The 24,646-nt window shown below is 50.0% G+C and overlaps 1 protein-coding gene and 1 long non-coding RNA gene across 3 annotated transcripts in view; both read right to left on the bottom strand.

Annotated features, from left to right (window-relative positions):
- LOC118374632 (Kv channel-interacting protein 1-like) overlaps positions 1–24,646 on the bottom strand; it is a 58,848-nt gene that overhangs the window by 29,318 nt on the left and 4,884 nt on the right. The gene's annotated exons all lie outside the window — the stretch shown is intronic.
- Positions 19,213–21,846, bottom strand: LOC127913977 (uncharacterized). Its single transcript, XR_008087484.1, has 3 exons — positions 21,812–21,846; positions 20,468–20,496; positions 19,213–19,331 (listed from the first exon to the last, which is right to left on the bottom strand). It is a non-coding gene; the product is annotated as an uncharacterized LOC127913977 (long non-coding RNA).

Genomic DNA, 24,646 nt, shown 5'->3' with positions numbered 1-24,646 from the left:
TCTCGCTGTCTCTTCTCTCTCGCTCTCTCCCTCTCCTTCTCTCCCTCTCTCTCCTTCTCTCCCTCTCTCTCACTATCTCTCCTTCTCTCATTCTCTCGCTCTCCTTTTCTCCCGTTCTCTCCTCTCTCCGTCTCTCCTTCTCCTTGTTGCTGTGTTCCTCCCACCTCCAGAACACTGAAACGCCTGAATCATTGATTCAGAGTCAGTAAAACAGTAAGAGGTTGATTCAATGAATCATAGATCATATGACTCAATGACTCATAGTACTGTTACAGTACTGTTACACCATTCCATCCCCCTGAGAATAAAAATGTAATTTAAACACACACACACACAGATACACACGCCCCTCCATAAAACAATTATTCATATATTTGAACTAAAGTGATTACAGACATAATCATACTGTTACACAGATACACAGACACCTTTACACACATCTTCTCCTCCCCTCTTCACCTCCCACACACAGCAACCATCCCACTGATCACCCACTACATACATCATCCATCCCACTGATCACCCACTACATACATCATCCCATCCCACTTATCACCCACTACACACAGCAACCATCCCACTGATCACCCACTACATACACCATCCATCCCACTGATCACCCACTACATACATCATCCATCCCACTGATCACCCACTACATACATCATCCATCCCATGGATCACCCACTACATACATCATCCATCCTACTGATCACCCACTACATACATTATCCATCCTACTCATCACCCACTAAATACATCATCCATCCCACTGATCACCCACTACATACATCATCCATCCCACTGATCACCCACTACATACATCATCCATCCCACGGATCACCCACTACATACATCATCCATCCCACTAATCACCCACTACATACATCATCCCATCCCACTGATCACCCACTACATACATTATCCATCCCACTGATCACCCACTACATACATCATCCATCCTACTGATCACCCACTACATACATCATCCATCCTACTGATCCCCCACTACATACATCATCCATCCCACTGATCACCCACTACATACATCATCCATCCCACTGATCACCCACTACATACATCATCCATCCCACTGATCACCCACTACATACATCATCCATCCCACTGATCACCCACTACATATATCATCCATCCCACTGATCACCCACTACATACATCATCCATCTATAAAAACACACCAGGATAGAGAAGAAGATGGAGACAGAAAAGAGGTAGGAGGGTGGGGATGGGGGGAGAAAGGAGGAGATAAAGAGTGTGGGGGGTGGGGGGAGAGAAAGGGGGAGAGAAGCAGTGTGGGGATGGGGGAGAAAAGGGAGAGAAGGAGGTGTGGGGATGGGGGAAGAAAGGGGAGAGAAGGAGTGTGGGGATGGGGGGAGAAAGATGTGGGGATCGGGGAGAGAAGGAGAAAGGGGAGAGAAGGAGTGTGGGGATGGGGGAGAAAGGGGGAGAGAAGGAGTGTGGGGATGGGGAGAAAAGGGGAGAGAAGGAGTGGGGTGGGGATGGGGAGAGAAGGAGGGGAGATGGGGAAGGAGTGTGGAGATGGGGGAAGGGGGAGAAAAGGAGTGTGGAGTTGGGGGAGAAAGTGGGAGAGAAGAGTGTGGAGATGGGGGAAGGGGAGAGAAGGAGTGTGGAGTTGGGGGAGGAAGGGGGAGAGAAGGAGCGTGGAGATGGGGGGGGAGAAGGAGTGTGGGGATGGGAGAGAGAAAGGGGGAGCGAAGGAGTGTGGGGAAGGGGAGAGAAGGAGTGGGGGAAGGGGGAGAAAAGGGGGAGAGAAGGAGTGTGGAGATGGGGAGAAAGGGGAGAGAAGGAGTGTGGAGATGAGGGGTAGAAAGAGGGAGAGAAGGAGTGTGGAGATGGGGGAGAAAGTGGGAGAGAAGGAGTGTGGGGATGGGGGTAGAAAGGGGAGAGAAGGAGTGTGGAGATGGGGGAAGGGGAGAGAAGGAGTGTGGAGATGGGGGAGAAAGGGGAGAGAATGAGTGTGGGGATGGGGGTAGAAAGGGGGAAAGAAAGAGTGTGGAGATGGGGGGGAAAGGGAGAGAGAAGGAGTGTGGGGATGCGGGAGAGAAGGAGTGTGGGGATGGGGAAGAGAAGGAGTGTGGGGGTGGGGGGAGAGAAAGGGGAGAAGGGTGTGGAGATGGGGGAGAAAGGGGGAGAGAAGGAGTGTGGGGATGGGAGAAAGGGGGAGAGAAGGAGTATGGGGATGGGGGGAGAAAGGAGAGAGAAGGAGTGTGGGGATGGGGGAGAGAAAGGGGGAGAGAAGGAGTGTGGGGATGGGGGGAGTAAGGGGGAGAGAAAGAGTGTGGGGGTGGGGGGAGAAAGGGGGAGAAGGAGTGTGGGGATCGGGGAGAGAAGGAGTGTGGGGATGGGGGATAAAGGGGGAGAGAAGGAGTGTGGGGATGGGGGAGAGAAAGGGGAGAGAAGGAGTGTGGAGATGGGGGGAGAAAGGGGGAGCGAAGGAGTGTGGAGATGGGAGATTGGGGGAGAGGGGTGTGGGGATGGGGGAAGAGAAGGAGTGTGGGGAAATGGGTGGGAGAAAGGGGAGAGAAGGAGTGTGGAGATGGGGGGAGAGAAAAGGAGAGAAGGAGTGTGGGGATGGGGGGAGAAAGAGTGTGGGGATCGGGGAGAGAAGGAGTGTGGGGATGGGGAGAAATGGGGAGAGAAGGAGTGTGGGGATGGGGGAGAGAAAGGGGAGAGAAGGAGTGTGGGGATGGGGGTAGAAGGGGGAGAGAAGGAGTGTGGAGATGGGGGGGAAGGGGAGAGAAGGAGTGTGAAATGGGGGGGAAGGGGAGAAGGAGTGTGGAGTTGGGGGGAGAAAGGGGGGAGAGGGAGTGTGGAGATGGGGAGAAGGAGTGTGGGGATGGGGAGAGAGAAAAGGGGAAGAAGGAGTGTGGGGAAGGGGGGAGAAATGGGGAATGGGGGGAGAAAGGGGAGAGAATGAGTGTGGGGAAATGGGGGAGAAAAGGGGAGAGAAGGAGTGGGGATGGGGGGAGAAAGGAGAGAAGGAGTGTTGGGATGGGGGAAAGGGGAGAGAAGGAGTGTGGGGATTGGGGGGAGAAAGGGGGAGAGAAGGAGTGTGGAGATGGGGGGAGAAAGGGGGAGAGAAGGAGTGTGGAGATGGGGGGAGAAAGGGGAGAGAAGGAGTGTGGGGATGGGGAGAGAAAGGGGAGAAAAGAGGTGGGGATGGGGGAAAAGGGGGAGAAGGAGTGTGGGGATGGGGGAGAAAGGGGAGAGAGAAGAAGTGTGGGGATGGGGGTAGAAAGGGGGAGAGAAGAGTGTGGAGATGGGGGAGAGAAGGAGTGTGGAGATGGGGGAAGGGGAGAGAAGGAGTGTGGTGGGGGAGAGGGGGAGAGAAGGAGTGTGGAGATGGGGGGAAAAGGAGAGAAGGAGTGTGGAGTTGAGGGAGAAAGGGGAGAGAAGGAGTGTGGAGATGGGGGAGAGAAGGTGTGGAGATGGGGGAGAAGGAGTGTGGGGATGGGAGAAGAAAGGGGGAGCGAAGGAGTGTGGGGAAGGGGGAGAGAAGGAGTGTGGGGAAGGGGAGAGAAAGGGGGTTTGAAGGAGTGTGGAGATGGGGGAGAAAGGGGAGAGACGGAGTGTGGAGATGGGGAGAGAAAGGGGGAGAGAAGGAGTGTTGGGATGGGGTAGAAAAGGGGAGAGAAGGAGTGTGGAGATGGGGGAGAGAAGGAGTGTGGAGATGGGGGGGGGGGGAGAGAAGGAGTGTGGAGTTGGGGGAGAAAGGGGAGAGAAGGAGTTTGGAGATGGGGGAGAAAGAGTGTGGGGATGGGAGAGAGAAAGGGGAGAGAAGGAGTGTGGGAAGGGGAGAGAAAGGGGGAGAGAAGGAGTGTGGAGATGGGGGAGAAAGGGGAGAGAAGGAGTGTGGAGATGAGGGGTAGAAAAAGGGAGGAGAGAAGGAGTGTTGGGATGGGGGGAAAGGGGAGAGAGAAGGAGTGTGGGGATTGGGGGAGAGAAAGGAGAGAAGGAGTGTGGAGATGGGGGGAGAAAAGGGGAGAGAAGGAGTGTGGAGATGGGGGGAGAAAAGGGGGAGAGAGAAGGAGTGTGGGGATGGGGGAGAGAAAGGGGGAGAGAAGGAGTGTGGGGATGGGGGAGAGAAAGGGGGAGAGAAAGAGTGTGGGGATGGGGGGAGAAAGGGGGAGAAGGAGTGTGGGGATGGGGGAGAAAGGGGAGAGAAGGAGTGTGGGGATGGGGAAGAGAAGGAGTGTGGGGGTGGGGGGGAAAGAGGGAGAGAAGGAGTGTGGGGATGGGGAGAAAGGGGAAGGTGTTGGGATGGGGAGGGAAGGAGTGTGTGGGGATGGGGAGAGAAAGGGGGAGAAAAGGAGTGTGGGGTGGGGAGAAAGGGGGAGAGAAGGAGTGTGGAGATGGGGAGAAAGGGGGGAGAGAAAGGAGTGTTGGGATGGGGGAAAAGGGGAGAGAAGGAGTGTAGGGATTAGGGGGGGAGAAAAGGGGGAGAGAAGTAGTGTGGAGATGGGGGAGAAAGGGAGAGAGAAGGAGTGTGGAGATGGGGGAGAAAGGGGAGAAGGAGTGTGTGGGGATGGGGGGGAGAGAAAGGGGAGAGAAAGAGTGTGGGGATGGGGAGAAAGGGGGAGAAGGAGTGTGGGGATGGGGGAAAAGGGGAGGAGAGAAGGAGTGTGGGGATGGGGGAGAGAAAGGGGGGAGAAGGAGTGTGGAGATGGGGGAGAAGGAGTGTGGGGATGGGAGAGAAAGGGGAGAGAAGGAGTGTGGAGTGGGGAAGGGGGAGAGAAGGAGTGTGGGGAAGGGGAGAGAAAGGGGAGAGAAGGAGTGTGGAGATGGGGGAGAAAGGGGGAGAGAAGGAGTGTGGAGATGAGGGGTAGAAAAGGGAGAGAAGGAGTGTGGAGATGGGGGAGAAAGTGGAGAGAAGGAGTGTGGGGATGGGGGTAGAAAGGGGCGAGAAGAGTGTGGAGATGGGGGGGAAGGGGAGAGAAGGAGTGTGGAGATGGGGGAGAAAGGGGGAGAGAAAGAGTGTGGGGATGGGGGTAGAAAGGGGGAAAGAAAGAGTGTGGAGATGGGGGAAAGGGGAGAGAAGGAGTGGGGATGGGGGAGAGAAGGAGTGTGGGGATGGGGAAGAGAAGGAGTGTGGGGGTGGGGGAGAGAGAGAAGGAGTGTGGGGATGGGGGAGAAAAGGGGGGAGAGAAGGAGTGTTGGGATGGGGAGAGAGAAGGAGTGTGGGGATGGGGGAGAAAGGGAGAGAAGGAGTGTGGGATGGGGGGAGAAAGGGGAGAGAAGGAGTGTGGAGATGGGGGGAGAAAGGGGGAGAGAAGGAGTGTTGGGATGGGGAAAAGGGGAGAGAAGGAGTGTGGGGAAGGGGGAGAGAAAAGGGGGGAGAAGGAGTGTGGGGATAGGGGAGAGAGGGGGAGCGAAGAGTGTGGGGAAGGGGGAGAGAAGGAGTGTGGGGAATGGGAGGGGGAGAAAGGGGAGAGAAGGAGTGTGGAGATGGGGGGAGAAAGGGGGAGAGAAGGAGTGTGGAGATGAGGGGTAGAAAAGAGGGAGAGAAGGAGTGTTGGGATGGGGGAATGGGGGAGAGAAAGGAGGTGGGGATTGGGGGAGAGAAAGGGGGAGAGAAGGAGTGTGGAGATGGGGGAGAAAGGGGAGAGAAGGAGTGTGGGATGGGGGGGAAAAGGGGAGAGAAGGAGTGTGGGGATTGGGAGAGAAAGGGGAGAGAGAAGGAGGGGAGATGGGGGGAGAAAGGGGGAGAGAAGGAGTGTGGAGATGGGGGAGAAAGGGGGAGAGAAGGAGTGTGGAGATGGGGGAGAAGGAGTGTGGGGATGGGAGAAAGGGGTAGAAAGAGTGGGGAAAGGGGAGAGAAGGAGTATGGGGAAGGGGAGAGAAAGGGGGAGAGAAGGAGTGTGGAGATGGGGGGAGAAAGGGGGAGAGAAGGAGTGTGGGGATGGGGGGTAGAAAGGGGGAGAGAAGGAGTGTGGAGATGGGGGGGAGAAAGGGGGAGAGAAGGAGTGTGGGGATGGGGGTAGAAAGGGGAGAGAAGGAGTGTGGAGATGGGGGGAAGGGGGAGAGAAAGAGTGTGGAGATGGGGGGGGGAAAGGGGGAGAGAAGGAGTGTGGGGATGGGGGTAGAAAGGGGAAAGAAAGAGTGTGGAGATGGGGGAGAAAGGGGGAGAGAAGGAGTGTGGGGATGGGGGAGAGAAGGAGTGTGGGGATGGGGAAGAGAAGAGTGGGGGGGTGGGGGGGAGAGAAAGGGGGAAAGAAAGGAGTGTGGGGATCGGGGGAGAAAAGGGGAGAGAAGGAGTGTTGGGATTGGGGAAAGGGGAGAGAAGGAGTGTGGGGATGGGGGAGAGAAAGGGGGAGAGAAGGAGTGTGGAGATGGGGGAGAAAGGGAGAAGGAGTGTGGAGATGGGGGAGAAAGGGGAGAGAAGGAGTGTTGGGATGGGAGAAAGGGGGAGAGAAGCAGTGTGGGGATTGGGGGAGGGGAAAGGGGGAGAGAAGGAGTGTGGGGATGGGGGAGAAAGGGAGAGAAGGAGTGTTGGGATGGGGGAGAAAGGGGGAGAAGGAGTGTGGGGATGGGGAGAGGGGGAGAAAGTGTGGGGATGGGGGAGAAGGGGGAGAAGGAGTGTGGGGATGGGGGGAGAAAGGGGAGAGAAGGAGTGTGGGGATGGGGGAGAAAGAATTAATAGGGGAGAAGGAGTGTGGGGATCGGGGGAGAGAAGGAGTGTGGGGATGGGGGATAGAGGAGAGAAGGAGTGTGGGGATGGGGGAGAGAAAGGGGGGGAGAGAAGGAGTGTGGAGATGGGGGGGGAGAAAGGGGAGCGAAGGAGTGTGGAGTTGGGAGATGGGGGGAGAAGGAGTGTGGGGATGGGGGAAGAGAAAGGGGGAGCGAAGGAGTGTGGGGAAGGGGAGAGAATGAGTGTGGGTAAGGGGGAGAGAAGGAGTGTGGGGAAGGGGGAGAGAAGGAGTGTGGGGATGGGGGAGAGAAGGAGTGTGGGGAATGGGGGAGAAAGGGGGAGAGAAGGAGTGTGGGAATGGGGGGGAGAAAAGGGGGAGAGAAGGAGTGTGGGGATGGGGGGGAGAAAGGGGGAGAGAAGGAGTGTTGGGATGGGGTAGAAAGGGGGAGAGAAGGAGTGTTGGGATGGGGGAAAGGGGGAGAGAAGGAGTGTGGGGATGGGGTGGGAGAAAGGGGGGAGAAGGAGTGTGCGGATCGGGATAGAAGGAGTGTGGGGATGCGGGAGAAAGGGGGAGAGAAGGAGTGTGGGGATGGGGGAGAGAAAGGGGGAGAGAAGGAGTGTGGGGAAGGGGGAGAGAAGGAGTGTGGGGAAGGGGGAGAGAAGGAGTGTGGGGAAGGGGGAGAGAAGAAGTGTGGGGAAGGGGGAGCGAAGGAGTGTGGGGAAGGGGGAGAGAAGGAGTGTGGGGAATGGGGGGGAAAACAGAAGAACAGAATGGAAAATGGAAGAGAAAGAGGAAGAGAAGGCGTGAGGGGGTAAAGACAGAGATTGAGGATAATGACAGAGCTGTTATGTGCTGAAGAACCCCCTGAAAAATCTGAATTGAAAAATACATATACATTTTTTTAAATAAAATTAAAATAACCTTTTTTCTCTCTCACAAAAGTAGTGCACTGCGGCCATTACTAGTCCTGTATTAGCGGACTGATATAGCCGACTGTAGCACAGGCCCCAAAAAATATATTCTGGATGGAGAAATGGAGAGAGGGAGAGGTGGAACAAAGATCCTCACACAGTGTCCTGTGAGCTATACTTGCCAAGGCCATTAGTCAAGAAGCAAATTTAACCAACGAACATCATTATAGTAGAAAATGGTACAATACACTGAACACTATGTGTGAATATACACAACTTTCCACGTTAATGAAATACACTGACTCTGAGGTCTTAAAAACAACATGTATGCATAGCCTGAGTATGACAGTTCTGGTGAGCCAAGGCTCTTTTATGACTAATACATCAGGAGTCTAATTGAGTTAATCCACAGAATGAGACTAAAGAATGTTAGTTGTTAAATGGTATAACAATGACCATACATAGGAATATAAACTGAGTATACAGAACATTAGGAACACCTTCCTAATATTGAGTTGCACCCCCCTTTACTCTCAGAACAGCCTCAACTCGTCAGGGCATGGACTCAACACGGTGTCGAACGAGTTCCACAGGGATGAAATAAAAATATTCACCACAAAGGTGCTGCACTGCACCTTTACTAAAAATATGGCAGCACCCCCACCCAAACATATCTTCCCACGGCTATGACCATAACCTTTTAGAGTTAACGCCTAACCTTAATAATTCAGAGTTAACGCCTAACCTTAATAATTCAGAGTTAACGCCTAACCTTAAATAATTTAGAGTTAACGCCTAACCTTAATAATTTAGAGTTAACGCCTAAACTTAATAATTTAGAGTTAACGCCTAAACTTAATAATTCAGAGTTAACGCCTAACCTTAACAATTCAGAGTTAACGCCTAACCTTAACAATTCAGAGTTAACGCCTAACCTTAACAATTCAGAGTTAACGCCTAACCTTAACAATTCAGAGTTAACGCCTAACCTTAACAATTCAGAGTTAATGCCTAACCTTAACAATTCAGAGTTAATGCCTAAACTTAATAATTCAGAGAGAGCGAGAGCGAGAGCGAGAGCGAGAGGATCAAATGTGAATTAAGAAACATATAGAGAACTGGAAAGGAGGGATGACATGAAAAGAGAGATAGAGGGACAGAAGGGGACATCTTGATGACAATGAAGAAGTCAGTCAGACCAAATAGCCTTTGAAAAGCAACTCAGACTTCAGACACACATGTCTCCTTAGACAAAATATTATGCCTCTCTTTCGCTCACAGGCAGTTCCTAAAAACTCTGGAAACGCATAGTGTAGACAGAGGTATGTGGACACCCCTTCAAATTAGTGGATTCGGCTATTTCAGCCACACCCATTGCTGACAGATGTATAAAATCAAGCACACAGCCATGCAATCTCCATAGACAAACATTGGCAGTAGAATGGCCTAACTGAAGAGGTCAGTGACTTTCAACGTGGCACCGTCATGGGATGCCACTTTTCCAACAAGTCAGTTTGTCAAATTTCTGCCCTGCTAGAGCTGCCCAGGTCAACTATAAGTGCCGTTATTGTGAATTGGAAACATCTAGGAGTAATAACGGCTCAGCCGTGAAGTGGTAGGCCACACAAGCTCACAGAACGGGACTGCCGAGTGCTGAAGTGCGTAAAAAAATATCTGTCCTCGGATGCAACACTCACTACCGAGTTCCAAACTATCTCTGGAAGCAACGTCAGCACAAGAACTGTTTGTCGGGAGCTTCATGAAATGGGTTTCCATGGTCGAGCAACAACACACAAGCCTAAGATTACCATGCGCAATGCCAACTGTCAGCTGGTGTGGTGTAAAGCTCGCCGCAATTGGATTCTGGAGCAGTGGAAACGTGTTCTCTGGAGTAATGATGTACGCTTCACCATCTGGCAGTTTGGGGAATGAATCTGGGATTGGCGGATGCCAGGAGAACGCTATCTGCCCCAATGCATAGTGCCAACTGTAAAGTTTGGTGGAGGAAGAATAATGGTCTTCGTTTTTTTTTCATGGTTCGGGCTTGGCCCCCTAGTTCCAGTGAAGGGAACTCTTAATGCTAGAGAATTCAATGACATTCTAGACAATTCTATGCTTCAGTTTGGGGAAGGCCCTTTCCTAGTTCAGCATGACAATGCCCCCGTGCACAAAGTGAGGTCCATACAGAAATTATTTGTTGACATCGGTGTGGAAGAACATGACTGGCCTGCACAGAGCCCTGATCTCAACCCCATCTAACACCTTTGCGATGAATTGGAACACCGACTGCGAGCCAGACCTAATCGTCCAACATCAGTGCCCGACCTCACTAATGGTGGCAAATTCCCACAGCAATGTTCCAACATCTAGTGGAAAGTTTTCCCAGAAGATGGGAGGTTGTTATAGCAGCAAAGTGGGGACCAACTCCATATTAATCCCCATGATTCTGGAATGAGATGTTCGACGAGCATATGTCCACATAGTTTTGGTCATGTAGTGTATCTTTATCAAGATAGACTTTGTGAGCCTTGAGATATAAACATATCTCTTCACAAAATCAATTGCACATGAATGTCCATTCCTTTCCTCCACAGTCCTCAGATATGGATCTCCATCTGTGTAGATATTAGAAACATTCACACGTCATATTTATTCTGCATCAAATCCTTTCCTTCACCGTCTTAAAAATTCCTCAGACATCCGGTATTTATCAGGATAGACTTCACAAGCCTTGAGTCATGAATATGTCTCTTCAGAATACCAATTTCACATCCTCCACAGTCTTGCTGCATAGCTGTATATCTCTGTCTCAGACCCATCTCAGACCTTGCTTTCCCAATGAGCACAAGACACAACTAAAACATATTTTCAAAGCCATCTTTTTGACACATTTTGCTCACTGGGTTATCTATATCAGTACACAGTATTAACGATGAACCTTCCTTCAGATGATTCAGGATCCCAGTCCTATTGATGGGTCACCAACACTCAGACTGAGACAGAGAAGGTGACAGAGGGAATAGACCTGCCAAACTCTCTGACACGCCTTGCTATTATTCTCATCATACTGGAAATGGTTTGTCTCTGCTCCTGGTGTTGTCTGTGACAGACTGGGTTGATGTGATGTCCGTGCTCCTGGTGCTGTCTTTGACAGACTGGGTTGATGTGATGTCTCTGCTCCTGGTGTTGTCTGTGACAGACTGGGTTGATGTGATGTCTCTGCTCCTGGTGTTGTCTGTGACAGACTGGGTTGATGTGATGTCTCTGCTCCTGGTGCTGTCTGTGACAGACTGGGTTGATGTGATGTCTCTGCTCCTGGTGCTGTCTGTGACAGACTGGGTTGATGTGATGTCTCTGCTCCTGGTGCTGTCTGTGACAGACTGGGTTGATGTGATGTCTCTGCTCCTGGTGCTGTCTGTGACAGACTGGGTTGATGTGATGTCTCTGCTCCTGGTGCTGTCTGTGACAGACTGGGTTGATGTGATGTCTCTGCTCCTGGTGCTGTCTGTGACAGACTGGGTTGATGTGATGTCTCTGCTCCTGGTGCTGTCTGTGTCAGACTGGGTTGATGTGATGATGTCTCTGCTCCTGGTGCTGTCTGTGTCAGACTGGGTTGATGTGATGTCTCTGCTCCTGGTGCTGTCTGTGACAGACTGGGTTGATGTGATGTCTCTGCTCCTGGTGCTGTCTGTGACAGACTGGGTTGATGTGATGTCTCTGCTCCTGGTGTTATCTGTGACAGACTTAGTTAATGTGATGTCTCTGCTCCTGGTGCTGTCTTTGACAGACTGGGTTGATGTGATGTCTCTGCTCCTGGTGCTGTCTTTGACAGACTGGGTTGATGTGATGTCCGTGCTCCTGGTGCTGTCTTTGACAGACTGGGTTGATGTGATGTCTCTGCTCCTGGTGTTGTCTGTGACAGACTGGGTTGATGTGATGTCTCTGCTCCTGGTGCTGTCTTTGACAGACTGGGTTGATGTGATGTCTCTGCTCCTGGTGTTGTCTGTGACAGACTGGGTTGATGTGATGTCTCTGCTCCTGGTGCTGTCTGTGACAGACTGGGTTGATGTGATGTCTCTGCTCCTGGTGCTGTCTGTGACAGACTGGGTTGATGTGATGTCTCTGCTCCTGGTGCTGTCTTTGACAGACTGGGTTGATGTGATGTCTCTGCTCCTGGTGCTGTCTTTGACAGACTGGGTTGATGTGATGTCTCTGCTCCTGGTGCTGTCTTTGACAGACTGGGTGCTCGGTTCAGAACAGATTCTTCTTCTGATTAGTTTATAGGTTGGGAGTACTGTGGGAGTGGGAGCAGGGATGTAAGCAGTTTTGACAGTAAATCTATGGTCGGCCGGTGCCGTTTAAGATAAGGGAAGATGATAATTGTTTTTGTCAGCATGGCCTGACAAAATGTCAGCATAGTGGATGACTGTCATTCATATTCCATTCACCCAGTTCAATGTAACATTGATAGGTTTAGACTACTACATGATACTAGCATTTTCCCTATCCCCATCATGAAGGTTGCTACAACCTAGCCTATGAATGAAGGTTTAGAAAGTAGGTGCACACAGGCCGAGAGAAACATTTGCGGTGACAGAAGACATGTCTTTCAACAGAATTGACGGAATGAATACAGCCTTGATTACACTCTTCTTAGTAATTCTGTCTGGAGATTTAGGATGTTTGAATGTCCCTAATCTCCTCAGCTACATTCCTGGCGGTCAGACATATTCAGCCCCTCTCCAATGAGATTTGAATAGAAAGTGTTTCTTTACCATTAAACACCAACGCGTTTCAGCACACCAGCTTTAATCAGGGCGCCTTTCACATGACTGAATAGGCTTCTCACATGACTCACTCAGGCTCCTCAGGGATTGGATATGAAATGAAAAAAGACTGGAAACTCTGTGGAGGATAGTGAACTTATGCTTGTCTACAACTCAGCAAACCACACACATCAAGCAATTTATACTGAACAAAAATATATACACAACATTAATTTATTTTTTTATTCGTTATTTTACCAGGTAAGTTGACTGAGAACACGTTCTCATTTACAGCAACGACCTGGGGAATAGTTACAGGGGAGAGGAGGGGGATGAATGAGTCAATTGTAAACTGGGGATGATTAGGATGATTAGGAATTTATCAGGACACCGGGGTTAACACCCCTACTCTTACGATAAGTGCCATGGGATTGCTAGTGACCTCAGAGAGTCAGGACACCCGTTTAACGTCCCATCCGAAAGACGGCACCCTACACAGGGTAGTGTCCCCAATCACTGCCCTGGGGCATTGGGGTATTTTTAGACCAGAGGAAAGAGTGCCTCCTACTGGACCTCCAACACCACTTCCAGCAGCATCTGGTCTCCCATCCAGGGACAGACCAGGACCAACATGCAATCATTTAAAAGATTTTACTGAGTTACAGTTTAAATAAGGAAATCAGTCCTTTGAAATACATTTGTTAGGCCCTAATCTATGGATTTCACATGACTGGGAATACAGATATACATCTGTTGGTCACAGATACCTGAACAAAAAGGTAGGGGAGTGGATCAGAAAACCAGTCATTATCTGGTGTGACTGTGGCTTGTGGAATGTTGTCCCACTCCTCTTCAATGGCTGTGCAGAATTGCTGTATATTAGCGGGGCTGGAACACGCTGTCGATCCAGAGCATCCCAAACATGCTCCATGGGTGAGATGTCTGGTGAGTATGCATGCCATGGAAGAACTGGGACATTTTCAGCTTCTAGGAATTGTGTACAGATCCTTGCGTCATGGGACTGTCCGTTATCATGCTGAAACATGAGATGATGGCAGTGGATGAATGGCACGACAATGGGCCTCGGGATCTCGTCACGGTATCTCTGTGCATTCAAATTGCCATTGATGAAATTCAATTGTGTTCATTATTCGTTATGCTCTCTCTAATTCTCTCTTTCTTTCACTCTCTCGGAGGACCTGAGCCCTAGGACCATGCCCCAGGACTACCTGACATGATGACTCCTTGCTGTCCCCAGTCCACCTGGCCGTGCTGCTGCTCCAGTTTCAACTGTTATTATTTGACCATGCTGGTCATTTATGAACATTTTAACATCTTGGCCATGTTCTGTTATAATCTCCACCCGGCACAGCCAGAAGAGGACTGGCCACCCCACATAGCCTGGTTCCTCTCTAGGTTTCTTCCTAGGTTTTGGCCTTTCTGGGGAGTTTTTCCTAGCCACCGTGCTTCTACACCTGCATTGCTTGCTGTTTGGGGTTTTAGGCTGGGTTTCTGTACAGCACTTTGAGATATCTGCTGATGTACGAAGGGCTATATAAATACATTTGATTTGATTTGATTGTCTGTAGCTTATGCCTGCCCATACCATAACCCCACCGCCACCATGGGGCACTCTGTTCAAAACATTGACATCCGCAAACCACTCGGCCACACAACACCATACACGTGGCCTGCGGTTGTGAGGCCAGTTGGAACGTACTGCACAGTTCTCAAAAATGACATTGGAGGTGGCTTATGGTAGAGAAATTAACTTTCAATTCTCTGGTGGACATTCCTGCAGTCAGCATGCCAATTGCACGCTCCCTCAAAACTTGAGACATCTGTGGCATTGTGTTGTGTGACAAAACTGTTATTTCCCCCAGAATAAGGTGCACCTGTGTAATGATCATGCTGCTTAATCAGCTTCTTGATATGCCACACCCGTCAGGTGGGTGGATTATTTTAGCAAAGGATAAATGCTCAAAAACATGGATGTAAACAAATCTGCTTTTTGTGCGTTTGGAACATTTCTGGGATCTTTTATTTCAGCTCATGAAACATGGGACCAACACTTTACATGCTGCATTGATATTTTTGTTCAGTGAAAATACGGTACACAGACAGCGGAAAATGCATGCGCACACGTGAATACACACATGCACAGAAAAACATGCGCTTGCATGCACACACAGCAGCACACTCACATACACAGTGCTGTGGGCAGTGGATTATCACCACTGGGTGGAGCCATGTGACTAATAAAGCTCTTTGGCAGTTCTAACACAGTGCTGTGGGCAGTGGATTACCACCACTGGGTGGAGCCATGTGACTAATAAAGCTCTTTGGCAGTTCTAACACAGTGCTGTGGGCAGTGGATTATCACGCCGGGATGGAGCCATGTGACTAATAAAGCTCTTTGGCAGTTCTAACACAGTGCTGTGGGCAGTGGATTATCACCCCTGGATGGAGCCATGTGACTAATAAAGCTCTTTGGCAGTTCTAACTGATCCTTGTGGTGTCTGTTGATGTGAGGGTATGATGGGGGTTACTGATGAAGCTGGAGGAGCAGAGAGGAGCGGAGAAGAGAGGAGAGGAGCGGAGCGGTGAGGAGAGGAGAAGAGCGGAGATGAGCGGAGTGGAGAGGAGAGGAGAGGAGCGGTGAGGAGAGGAGAGGATAGGAGCAGAGAGGAGAGGAGCGGAGAGGAGCGGTGAGGAGAGGAGAGGAGTGGAGCGGAGCGGAGAAGAGCGGAGAGGAGAGAAGATGAGCGGAGTGGAGAGGAGAGGAGCGGAGAGGAGCAGAGAGGAGAGGAGCGGAGAGGAGCAGAGAGGAGAGGAGCGGAGCGGAGAGGAGCGGAGAGGAGCGGAGCGGAGAGGAGCGGAGAGAAGAGGAGCGGAGAGGAGAGAAGAGGAGCGGAGCGGAGAGGAGCAGAGAGGAGCGGAGCGGAGAAGAGCGGAGAGGAGCAGAGAGGAGCGGAGCGGAGAAAAGCAGAGAGGAGCGGAGCAGAGAAGAGCAGAGAGGAGCGGAGAGGAGCGGAGAAGAGCAGAGAGGAGAGGAGCGGAGAAGAGCAGAGAGGAGAGGAGCGGAGAAGAGCAGAGGAGAGGAGCGGAGAAGAGCAGAGAGGAGCGGAGAGGAGAGAAGAGGAGAGGAGCAGAGAGGAGAGGAGTGGAGAGGAGCGGAGAGGAGAGAAGAGAAGAGGAGCGAAGAGGAGAGGAGGGGAGCGGAGAAGAGCAGAGAGCAGCGGAGAAGAGCGGAGAGGAGAGAAGAGGAGCGGAGCGAAGAGGAGAGGAGGGGAGCAGAGAGGAGCGGAGGGGAGCAGAGAGGAGCAGAGAGGTGCGGAGAGGAGAGGAGCAGAGAGGAGAGGCGCAGAGAGGAGCAGAGCGGAGAGGAGCAGAGCGGTGTGGAGAGGAGAGGAGCAGAGAGGAGAGGCGCAGAGAGGAGCAGAGCGGAGAGGAGAGGAGCAGAGAGGAGCGGAGAAGAGCAGAGAGGAGAGAAGAGGAACAGAGGAGAGGAGCAGAGAGGAGCGGAGAGGAGAGAAGAGGAGCGGAGCGGAGAGGAGCAGAGAGGAGCGGAGCGGAGAAGAGCGGAGAGGAGCAGAGAGGAGAGAAGAGGAGCGGAGAGGAGCACAGAGGAGCGGAGCGGAGAAAAGCAGAGAGGAGCGGAGCAGAGAAGAGCAGAGAGGAGAGGAGCGGAGAAGAGCAGAGGAGAGGAGCGGAGAAGAGCAGAGGAGAGGAGCGGAAAAGAGCAGAGAGGAGCGGAGAAGAGCAGAGAGGAGCGGAGAAGAGCAGAGAGGAGCGGAGAAGAGCAGAGAGGAGCGGAGAAGAGCAGAGAGGAGCGGAGAAGAGCGGAGAGGAGAGAAGAGGAGAGGAGCAGAGAAGAGAGGAGCGGAGAGGAGAGAAGAGAAGAGGAGCGAAGAGGAGAGGAGGGGAGCGGAGAAGAGCAGAGAGCAGCGGAGAAGAGCGGAGAGGAGAGAAGAGGAGCGGAGCGAAGAGGAGAGGAGCGGAGGGGAGCAGAGAGGAGCGGAGAGGAGCAGAGAGGAGCAGAAGGGTGCGGAGAGGAGAGGAGCAGAGAGGAGAGGCGCAGAGAGGAGCAGAGAGGAGAGGAGCAGAGAGGAGCAGAGCGGTGCGGAGAGGAGAGGAGCAGAGAGGAGAGGCACAGAGAGAAGAGGAGCGGAGAGGAGAGGATGGGAGATGTGCTCTTCTAATGCTGCTGATGTATCCTCTTTAGCCTGTGGCTGAGGGAGATATTAACCCAAAGACACACTCACTATACACACACACTAACCTAGACTAGATAGCCCCACACTCACAGAACAAGATTAGCCCAACACATGTTTCAAAGCCAGCGATGAGCTTAGTGTAGCATGCAGTGTGGATGGCCCTATCAGACCTGATAACGACAGATAGAGGAAGATTGCATATAGAGTGAGAAGTGGTGTGAGAGAACAGGGAAGAGAAATAGTTTGACAGAGAGAGCAAACTAGAAAGCTATTTGGCCCTAAACAGAGAGCAGAATACCTGGCCACTGTGACTGACCCAAACTTAAGGAAAGCTTTGACTACGTATAGACTCAGTGAGCATAGCCTTGCTATTGAGAAAAGCCGCCGTAGGCAGACATGGCTCTCAAGAGAAGACAGGCTATGTGCACACTGCCCACAAAATGAGGTGGAAACTGAGCTGCACTTCATAACCTCCTGCCAAATGTATGACCATATTAGAGATACATATTTCCCTCAGATAACACAGATCCACAAAGAATCGAAAACAAATCCCGTTTTGATAAAACTCCCATATCTACTGGGTGAAATACCACAGTGTGCCATCACAGCAGCAAGATGTGTGACCTGTTGTCACAAGAAAAGGACAACCAGTGAAGAACAAACACCATTGTAAATACAACCCATATTTATGCATATTTATTTTCCCTTTTTACTTTAACTATTTGTACATTGTTACAAAACTGTGTATATATATATATATATATATATATATATATATATATATATGAAATGTCTTTATTCTTTTGGAACTTTTGTCAGTGTAATATTTACTGTTAATTTTGTATTGTTTATTTCACTTCTGTTTTTATCTATTTCACTTGCTTTGGCAATGTTAACTTATGTTTCCCATGTCAATAAAGCCCCTTGAATTGAATTGAGAGAGAGACAGGGGGGAGATTAGTGATGGGTTTCTTGTTGCTATGTTTTTGTTGTTACGCGGAATCATTCCTATTGGAAGTAGTGTGTTGTGAGGTGACAGAAGATCACTGCATCATGTTCCCTGAGGCTCTTCAGAAGAAGCCATCTGTTATTATTCCCAGAGCTAGGACCTCATGCTTTACTGACTAAGATCAAAACCTTTCAAGAGACCTCTGTTAACCTTCTCTCCCTACATCTACCTCTGTTAACCTCCTATCTCTACATCTACCTCTGTTAACCTCCTCTCCCTACATCTACCTCTGTTAACCACCTCTCTCTACATCTACCTCTGTTAACCTCCTCTCCCTACATCTACCTCTGTTAACCTCCTCTCTCTACGTCTACCTCTGTTAACCTCCTCTCTCTACATCTACCTCTGTTAACCTCCTCTCCCTACATCTACCTCTGTTAACCTCCTATCTCTACATCTACCTCTGTTAACCTCCTCTCCCTACATCTACCTCTGTTAACCTCCTCTCTCTACATCTACCTCTGTTAACCTCCTCTCCCTACATCTACCTCTGTTAACCTCCTCTCTCTACATCTACCTCTGTTAACCACCTCTCCCTACATCTACCTCTGTTAACCTCCTATCTCTACATCTACCTCTGTTAACCTCCTCTCCCTACATCTACCTCTGTTAACCTCCTCTCCCTACATCTACCTCTGTTAACCTCCTCTCCCTACATCTACCTCTGTTAACCTCCTCTCCCTACATCTACCTCTGTTAACCTCCTCTCCCTACATCTACCTCTGTTAACCTCCTCTCCCTACATCTACCTCTGTTAACCTCCTCTCCCTACATCTACCTCTGTTAACCTCCTCTCCCTACATCTACCTCTGTTAACCTCCTCTCCCTACATCTACCTCTGTTAACCTCCTCTCCCTACATCTACCTCTGTTAACCTCCTCTCCCTACATCTACCTCTGTTAACCTCCTCTCTCTACATCTACCTCTGTTAACCTTCTCTCCTACATCTACCTCTGTTAACCTCCTCTCCCTACATCTACCTCTGTTAACCTCCTCTCCCTACATCTACCTCTGTTAACCTCCTCTCTCTACCTCTGTTAACCTCCTCCCTCTACCTCTGTTAACCTCCTCTCCCTACATCTACCTCTGTTAACCTCCTCTCCCTACATCTACCTCTGTTAATCTCCTCTCTCTACATCTACCTCTGTTAACCTCCTCTCCCTACATCTACCTCTGTTAACTACCTCTCCCTACATCTACCTCTTAATCTCCTCTGTCTACCTCTGTTAATCTCCTCTCCCTACATCTACCTCTTAATCTCCTCTCCCTACATCTACCTCTGTTAACCACCTCTCCTACATCTACCTCTGTTAACCTCCTCTCCCTACATCTACCTCTGTTAACCTCCTCTCCCTACATCTACCTCTGTTAACCTCCTCTCCCTACATCTACCTCTGTTAACCTCCTCTCCCTACATCTACCTCTGTTAACCTCCTCTGTCTACCTCTGTTAATCTCCTCTCTCTACATCTACCTCTTAATCTCCTCTCCCTACATCGACCTCTGTTAACCACCTCTCCCTACAACTACCTCTGTTATCTCCTCTGTCTACCTCTGTGAACCTCCTCTCTCTACGTCTACCTCTGTTAATCTCCTCTCCCTACATCTACCTCTGTTAACCACCTCTCCCTACAACTACCTCTGTTATCTCCTCTGTCTACCTCTGTGAACCTCCTCTCTCTACGTCTACCTCTGTTAATCTCCTCTCCCTACATCTACCTCTGTTAACCTCCTCTCTCTACATCTACCTCTGTTAACCTCCTCTCCCTACATCTACCTCTGTTAACCTCCTCTCCCTACATCTACCTCTGTTAACCTCATCTCCCTACATCTACCTCTGTTAACCTCCTCTCCCTACATCTACCTCTGTTAACCTCCTCTCCCTACATCTACCTCTGTTAACCTCCTCTCTCTACCTCTGTTAACCTCCTCCCTCTACCTCTGTTAACCTCCTCCCTCTACCTCTGTTAACCTCCTCCCTCTACCTCTGTTAACCTCCTCTCCCTACATCTACCTCTGTTAACCTCCTCCCTCTACCTCTGTTAACCTCCTCCCTCTACCTCTGTTAACCTCCTCCCTCTACCCCTGTTAACCTCCTCTCCCTACATCTACCTCTGTTAACCTCCTCTGTCTACCTCTGTTAATCTCCTCTCTCTACATCTACCTCTGTTAACCTTCTCTCCCTACATCTACCTCTGTTAACCTCCTCTCCCTACATCTACCTCTGTTAACCTCCTCTCCCTACATCTACCTCTGTTAACCTCCTCTGTCTACCTCTGTTAATCTCCTCTCTCTACATCTACCTCTTAATCTCCTCTCCCTACATCGACCTCTGTTAACCACCTCTCCCTACAACTACCTCTTAATCTCCTCTCCCTACATCTACCTCTGTTAACCTCCTCTCCCTACATCTACCTCTGTTAACCTCCTCTCCCTACATCTACCTCTTAATCTCCTCTCCCTACATCTACCTCTGTTAACCACATCTCCCTACATCTATCTCTTAATCTCCTCTCCCTACATCTACCTCTGTTAACCTCCTCTCCCTACATCTACCTCTGTTAACCTCCTCTCCCTACATCTACCTCTGTTAACCTCCTCTGTCTACCTCTGTTAATCTCCTCTCTCTACATCTACCTCTGTTAACCTCCTCTCCCTACATCTACCTCTGTTAACCACCTCTCCCTACAACTACCTCTGTTATCTCCTCTGTCTACCTCTGTGAACCTCCTCTCTCTACGTCTACCTCTGTTAACCTCCTCTCCCTACATCTACCTCTGTTAACCTCCTCTCCCTACAACTACCTCTGTTAACCACCTCTCCCTACAACTACCTCTGTTATCTCCTCTGTCTACCTCTGTTTACCTCCTCTCTCTACATCTAGCTCTGTTAACCTCCTCTTCCTACATCTACCTCTGTTAACCTCCTCTCTCTACATCTACCTCTTAATCTCCTCTCCCTACATCGACCTCTGTTAACCACCTCTCCCTACAACTACCTCTGTTATCTCCTCTGTCTACCTCTGTGAACCTCCTCTCTCTACGTCTACCTCTGTTAATCTCCTCTCCCTACATCTACCTCTGTTAACCTCCTCTCCCTACATCTACCTCTGTTAATCTCCTCTCCCTACATCTACCTCTGTTAACCACCTCTCCCTACAACTACCTCTGTTATCTCCTCTGTCTACCTCTGTGAACCTCCTCTCTCTATGTCTACCTCTGTTAACCTCCTCTCCCTACAACTACCTCTGTTATCTCCTCTGTCTACCTCTGTGAACCTCCTCTCTCTATGTCTACCTCTGTTAACCTCCTCTCCCTACATCTACCTCTGTTAACTACCTCTCCCTACATCTACCTCTTAATCTCCTCTGTCTACCTCTGTTAATCTCCTCTCCCTACATCTACCTCTTAATCCCCTCTCCCTACATCTACCTCTGTTAACCACCTCTCCCTACATCTACCTCTGTTAACCACCTCTCCCTACATCTACCTCTGTTAACCTCCTCTGTCTACCTCTGTTAACCACCTCTCCCTACATCTACCTCTGTTAACCACCTCTCCCTACATCTACCTCTGTTAACCTCCTCTCCCTACATCTACCTCTGTTAACCACATCTCCCTACATCTACCTCTTAATCTCCTCTCCCTACATATACCTCTGTTAACCTCCTCTCCCTACATCTACCTCTGTTAACCTCCTCTCCCTACATCTACCTCTGTTAACCTCCTCTCCCTACATCTACCTCTGTTAACCTCCTCTCCCTACATCTACCTCTGTTAACCTCCTCTCTCTACATCTACCTCTGTTAACCTCCTCCCTCTACCTCTGTTAACCTCCTCCCTCTACCTCTGTTAACCTCCTCCCTCTACCTCTGTTAACCTCCTCCCTCTACCCCTGTTAACCTCCTCTCCCTACATCTACCTCTGTTAACCTCCTCTGTCTACCTCTGTTAATCTCCTCTCTCTACATCTACCTCTGTTAACCTCCTCTTCCTACATCTACCTCTGTTAACCTCCTCTCCCTACATCTACCTCTGTTAACCTCCTCTCCCTACATCTACCTCTGTTAACCTCCTCTCCCTACATCTACCTCTGTTAACCTCCTCTCCCTACATCTACCTCTGTTAACCTCCTCTGTCTACCTCTGTTAACCTCCTCTCTCTACATCTACCTCTGTTAACCTCCTTTTCCTACATCTACCTCTGTTAACCTCCTCTCCCTACAACTACCTCTGTTAACCTTCTCTCCCTACATCTACCTCTGTTAACCTCCTCTCCCTACAACTACCTCTGTTATCTCCTCTGTCTACCTCTGTGAACCTCCCTCTCTATGTCTACCTCTGTTAACCTCCTCTCTCTACATCTACCTTTGTTAACCTCCTCTTCCTACATCTACCTCTTTTAACCTTCTCTCCCTATATCTACCTCTGTTAACCTCCTCTCCCTACATCTACCTCTGTTAACCTCCTCTGTCTACCTCTATTAACCACCTCTCCCTACATCTACCTCTGTTAACCACCTCTCCCTACATCTACCTCTGTTAACCTCCTCTCCCTACATCTACCTCTTAATCTCCTCTCCCTACATCTACCTCTGTTAACCACATCTCCCTACATCTACCTCTTAATCTCCTCTCCCTACATATACCTCTGTGAACCTCCTCTCCCTACATCTACCTCTGTGAACCTCCTCTCCCTACATCTACCTCTGTTAACCACATCTCCCTACATCTACCTCTGTTAACCACATCTCCCTACATCTACCTCTTAATCTCCTCTCCCTACATCTACCTCTGTGAACCCTCTCCCTACATCTACCTCTGTTAACCCTCCTCTCTCTACCTCTGTTAACCTCCTCTCTCTACCTCTGTTAACCTCCTCCCTCTACCTCTGTTAACCTCCTCCCTCTACCTCTGTTAACCTCCTCCCCTCTACCTCTGTTAACCTCCTCTCCCTACATCTACCTCTGCTCCTCTGTCTACCTCAGTTAATCTCCTCTCTCTACATCTACCTCTGTTAACCTCCTCTCCCTACACATCTACCTCTGTTAACCTCCTCTCCCTACATCTACCTCTTAATCTCCTCCCTACATCTACCTCTGTTAACCACCTCTCCCTACATCTACCTCTGTTAACCACCTCTCCCTACATCTACCTCTGTTAACCTCCTCTGTCTACCTCTGTTAACCACCTCTCCCTACATCTACCTCTGTTAACCACCTCTCCCTACATCTACCTCTGTTAACCTCCTCTCCCTACATCTACCTCTTAATCTCCTCTCCCTACATCTACCTCTGTTAACCACATCTCCCTACATCTACCTCTTAATCTCCTCTCCCTACATCTACCTCTGTGAACCTCCTCTCCCTACATCTACCTCTGTTAACCACATCTCCCTACATCTACCTATGTTAACCACCTCTCCCTACATCTACCTCTTAATCTCCTCTCCTACATCTACCTCTGTTAACCACATCTCCCTACATCTACCTGTTAACCTTCTCTCCCTACATCTACCTCTGTTAACCTCCTCTCCCTACATCTACATCTTAACCACTCTCCCTACATCTACCTCTGTTAACCACATCTCCCTACATCTACCTCTTAATCTCCTCTCCCTACATCTACCTCTGTGAACCTCCTCTCCCTACATCTACCTCTGTTAACCACATCTCCCTACATCTACCTCTGTTAACCACCTCTCCCTACATCTACCTCTTAATCTCCTCTCCCTACATCTACCTCTGTTAACCTCCTCTCCCTACATCTACCTCTGTTAACCACCTCTCCCTACAACTACCTCTGTTATCTCCTCTGTCTACCTCTGTTAACCTCCTCTCTCTACATCTAGCTCTGTTAACCTCCATCTTCCTACATCTACCTCTGTTAACCTCCTCTCCCTACATCTACCTCTTAACCTTCTCTCCCTACATCTACCTCTTAATCTCCTCTCCCTATATCTACCTCTGTTAACCACCTCTCCCTACAACTACCTCTGTTATCTCCTCTGTCTACCTCTGTTAACCTCCTCTCTCTACATCTACCTCTGTTAACCTCCTCTGTCTACCTCTGTTAATCTCCTCTCTCTACATCTACCTCTTAATCTCCTCTCCCTACATCTACCTCTGTTAACCACCTCTCCCTACAACTACCTCTGTTATCTCCTCTGTCTACCTCTGTTAACCTCCTTTTCCTACATCTACCTCTGTTAACCTCCTCTCCCTACAACTACCTCTGTTATCTCCTCTGTCTACCTCTGTGAACCTCCTCTCTCTACGTCTACCTCTGTTAACCTCCTCTCCCTACATCTACCTCTGTTAACCTCCTCTCCCTACAACTACCTCTGTTAACCACCTCTCCCTACAACTACCTCTGTTATCTCCTCTGTCTACCTCTGTGAACCTCCTCTCTCTACGTCTACCTCTGTTAACTTCCTCTCCCTACATCTACCTCTGTTAACCTCCTCTCTCTACATCTACCTCTGTTAACCTCCTCTCCCTACATCTACCTCTGTTAACCTCCTCTCCCTACATCTACCTCTGTTAACCTCCTCTGTCTACCTCTGTTAACCTCCTCCCTCTACCTCTGTTAACCTCCTCCCTCTACCTCTGTTAACCTCCTCCCTCTACCTCTGTTAACCTCCTCTGTCTACCTCATCTACCTACCTCTGTTAACCTCCTCTCTCTACCTCTGTTAACCTCCTCTCTCTACCTCTGTTAACCTCCTCTCTCTACCTCTGTTAACCTCCTCTCTCTACCTCTGTTAACCTCCTCCCTCTACCTCTGTTAACCTCCTCTCTCTACCTCTGTTAACCTCCTCCCTCTACCTCTGTTAACCTCCTCTCTCTACCTCTGTTAACCTCCTCTCTCTACCTCTGTTAACCTCCTCCCTCTACCTCTGTTAACCTCCTCCCTCTACCTCTGTTAACCTCCTCCCTCTACCTCTGTTAACCTCCTCCCTCTACCTCTGTTAACCTCCTCCCTCTACCTCTGTTAACCTCCTCCCTCTACCTCTGTTAACCTCCTCCCTCTACCTCTGTTAACCTCTTCTCTTCTGTTTTTTGGTAGGTTTCCAAAC

Source organism: Oncorhynchus keta, chromosome 30 (assembly GCF_023373465.1).
Source record: "Oncorhynchus keta strain PuntledgeMale-10-30-2019 chromosome 30, Oket_V2, whole genome shotgun sequence".
In the NCBI taxonomy this organism is placed as follows: Eukaryota; Metazoa; Chordata; class Actinopteri; order Salmoniformes; family Salmonidae; genus Oncorhynchus; species Oncorhynchus keta.
The sequence above is the reverse complement of the archived record's forward strand: the minus strand, read 5'-3'. Positions and strand labels throughout refer to the sequence as shown.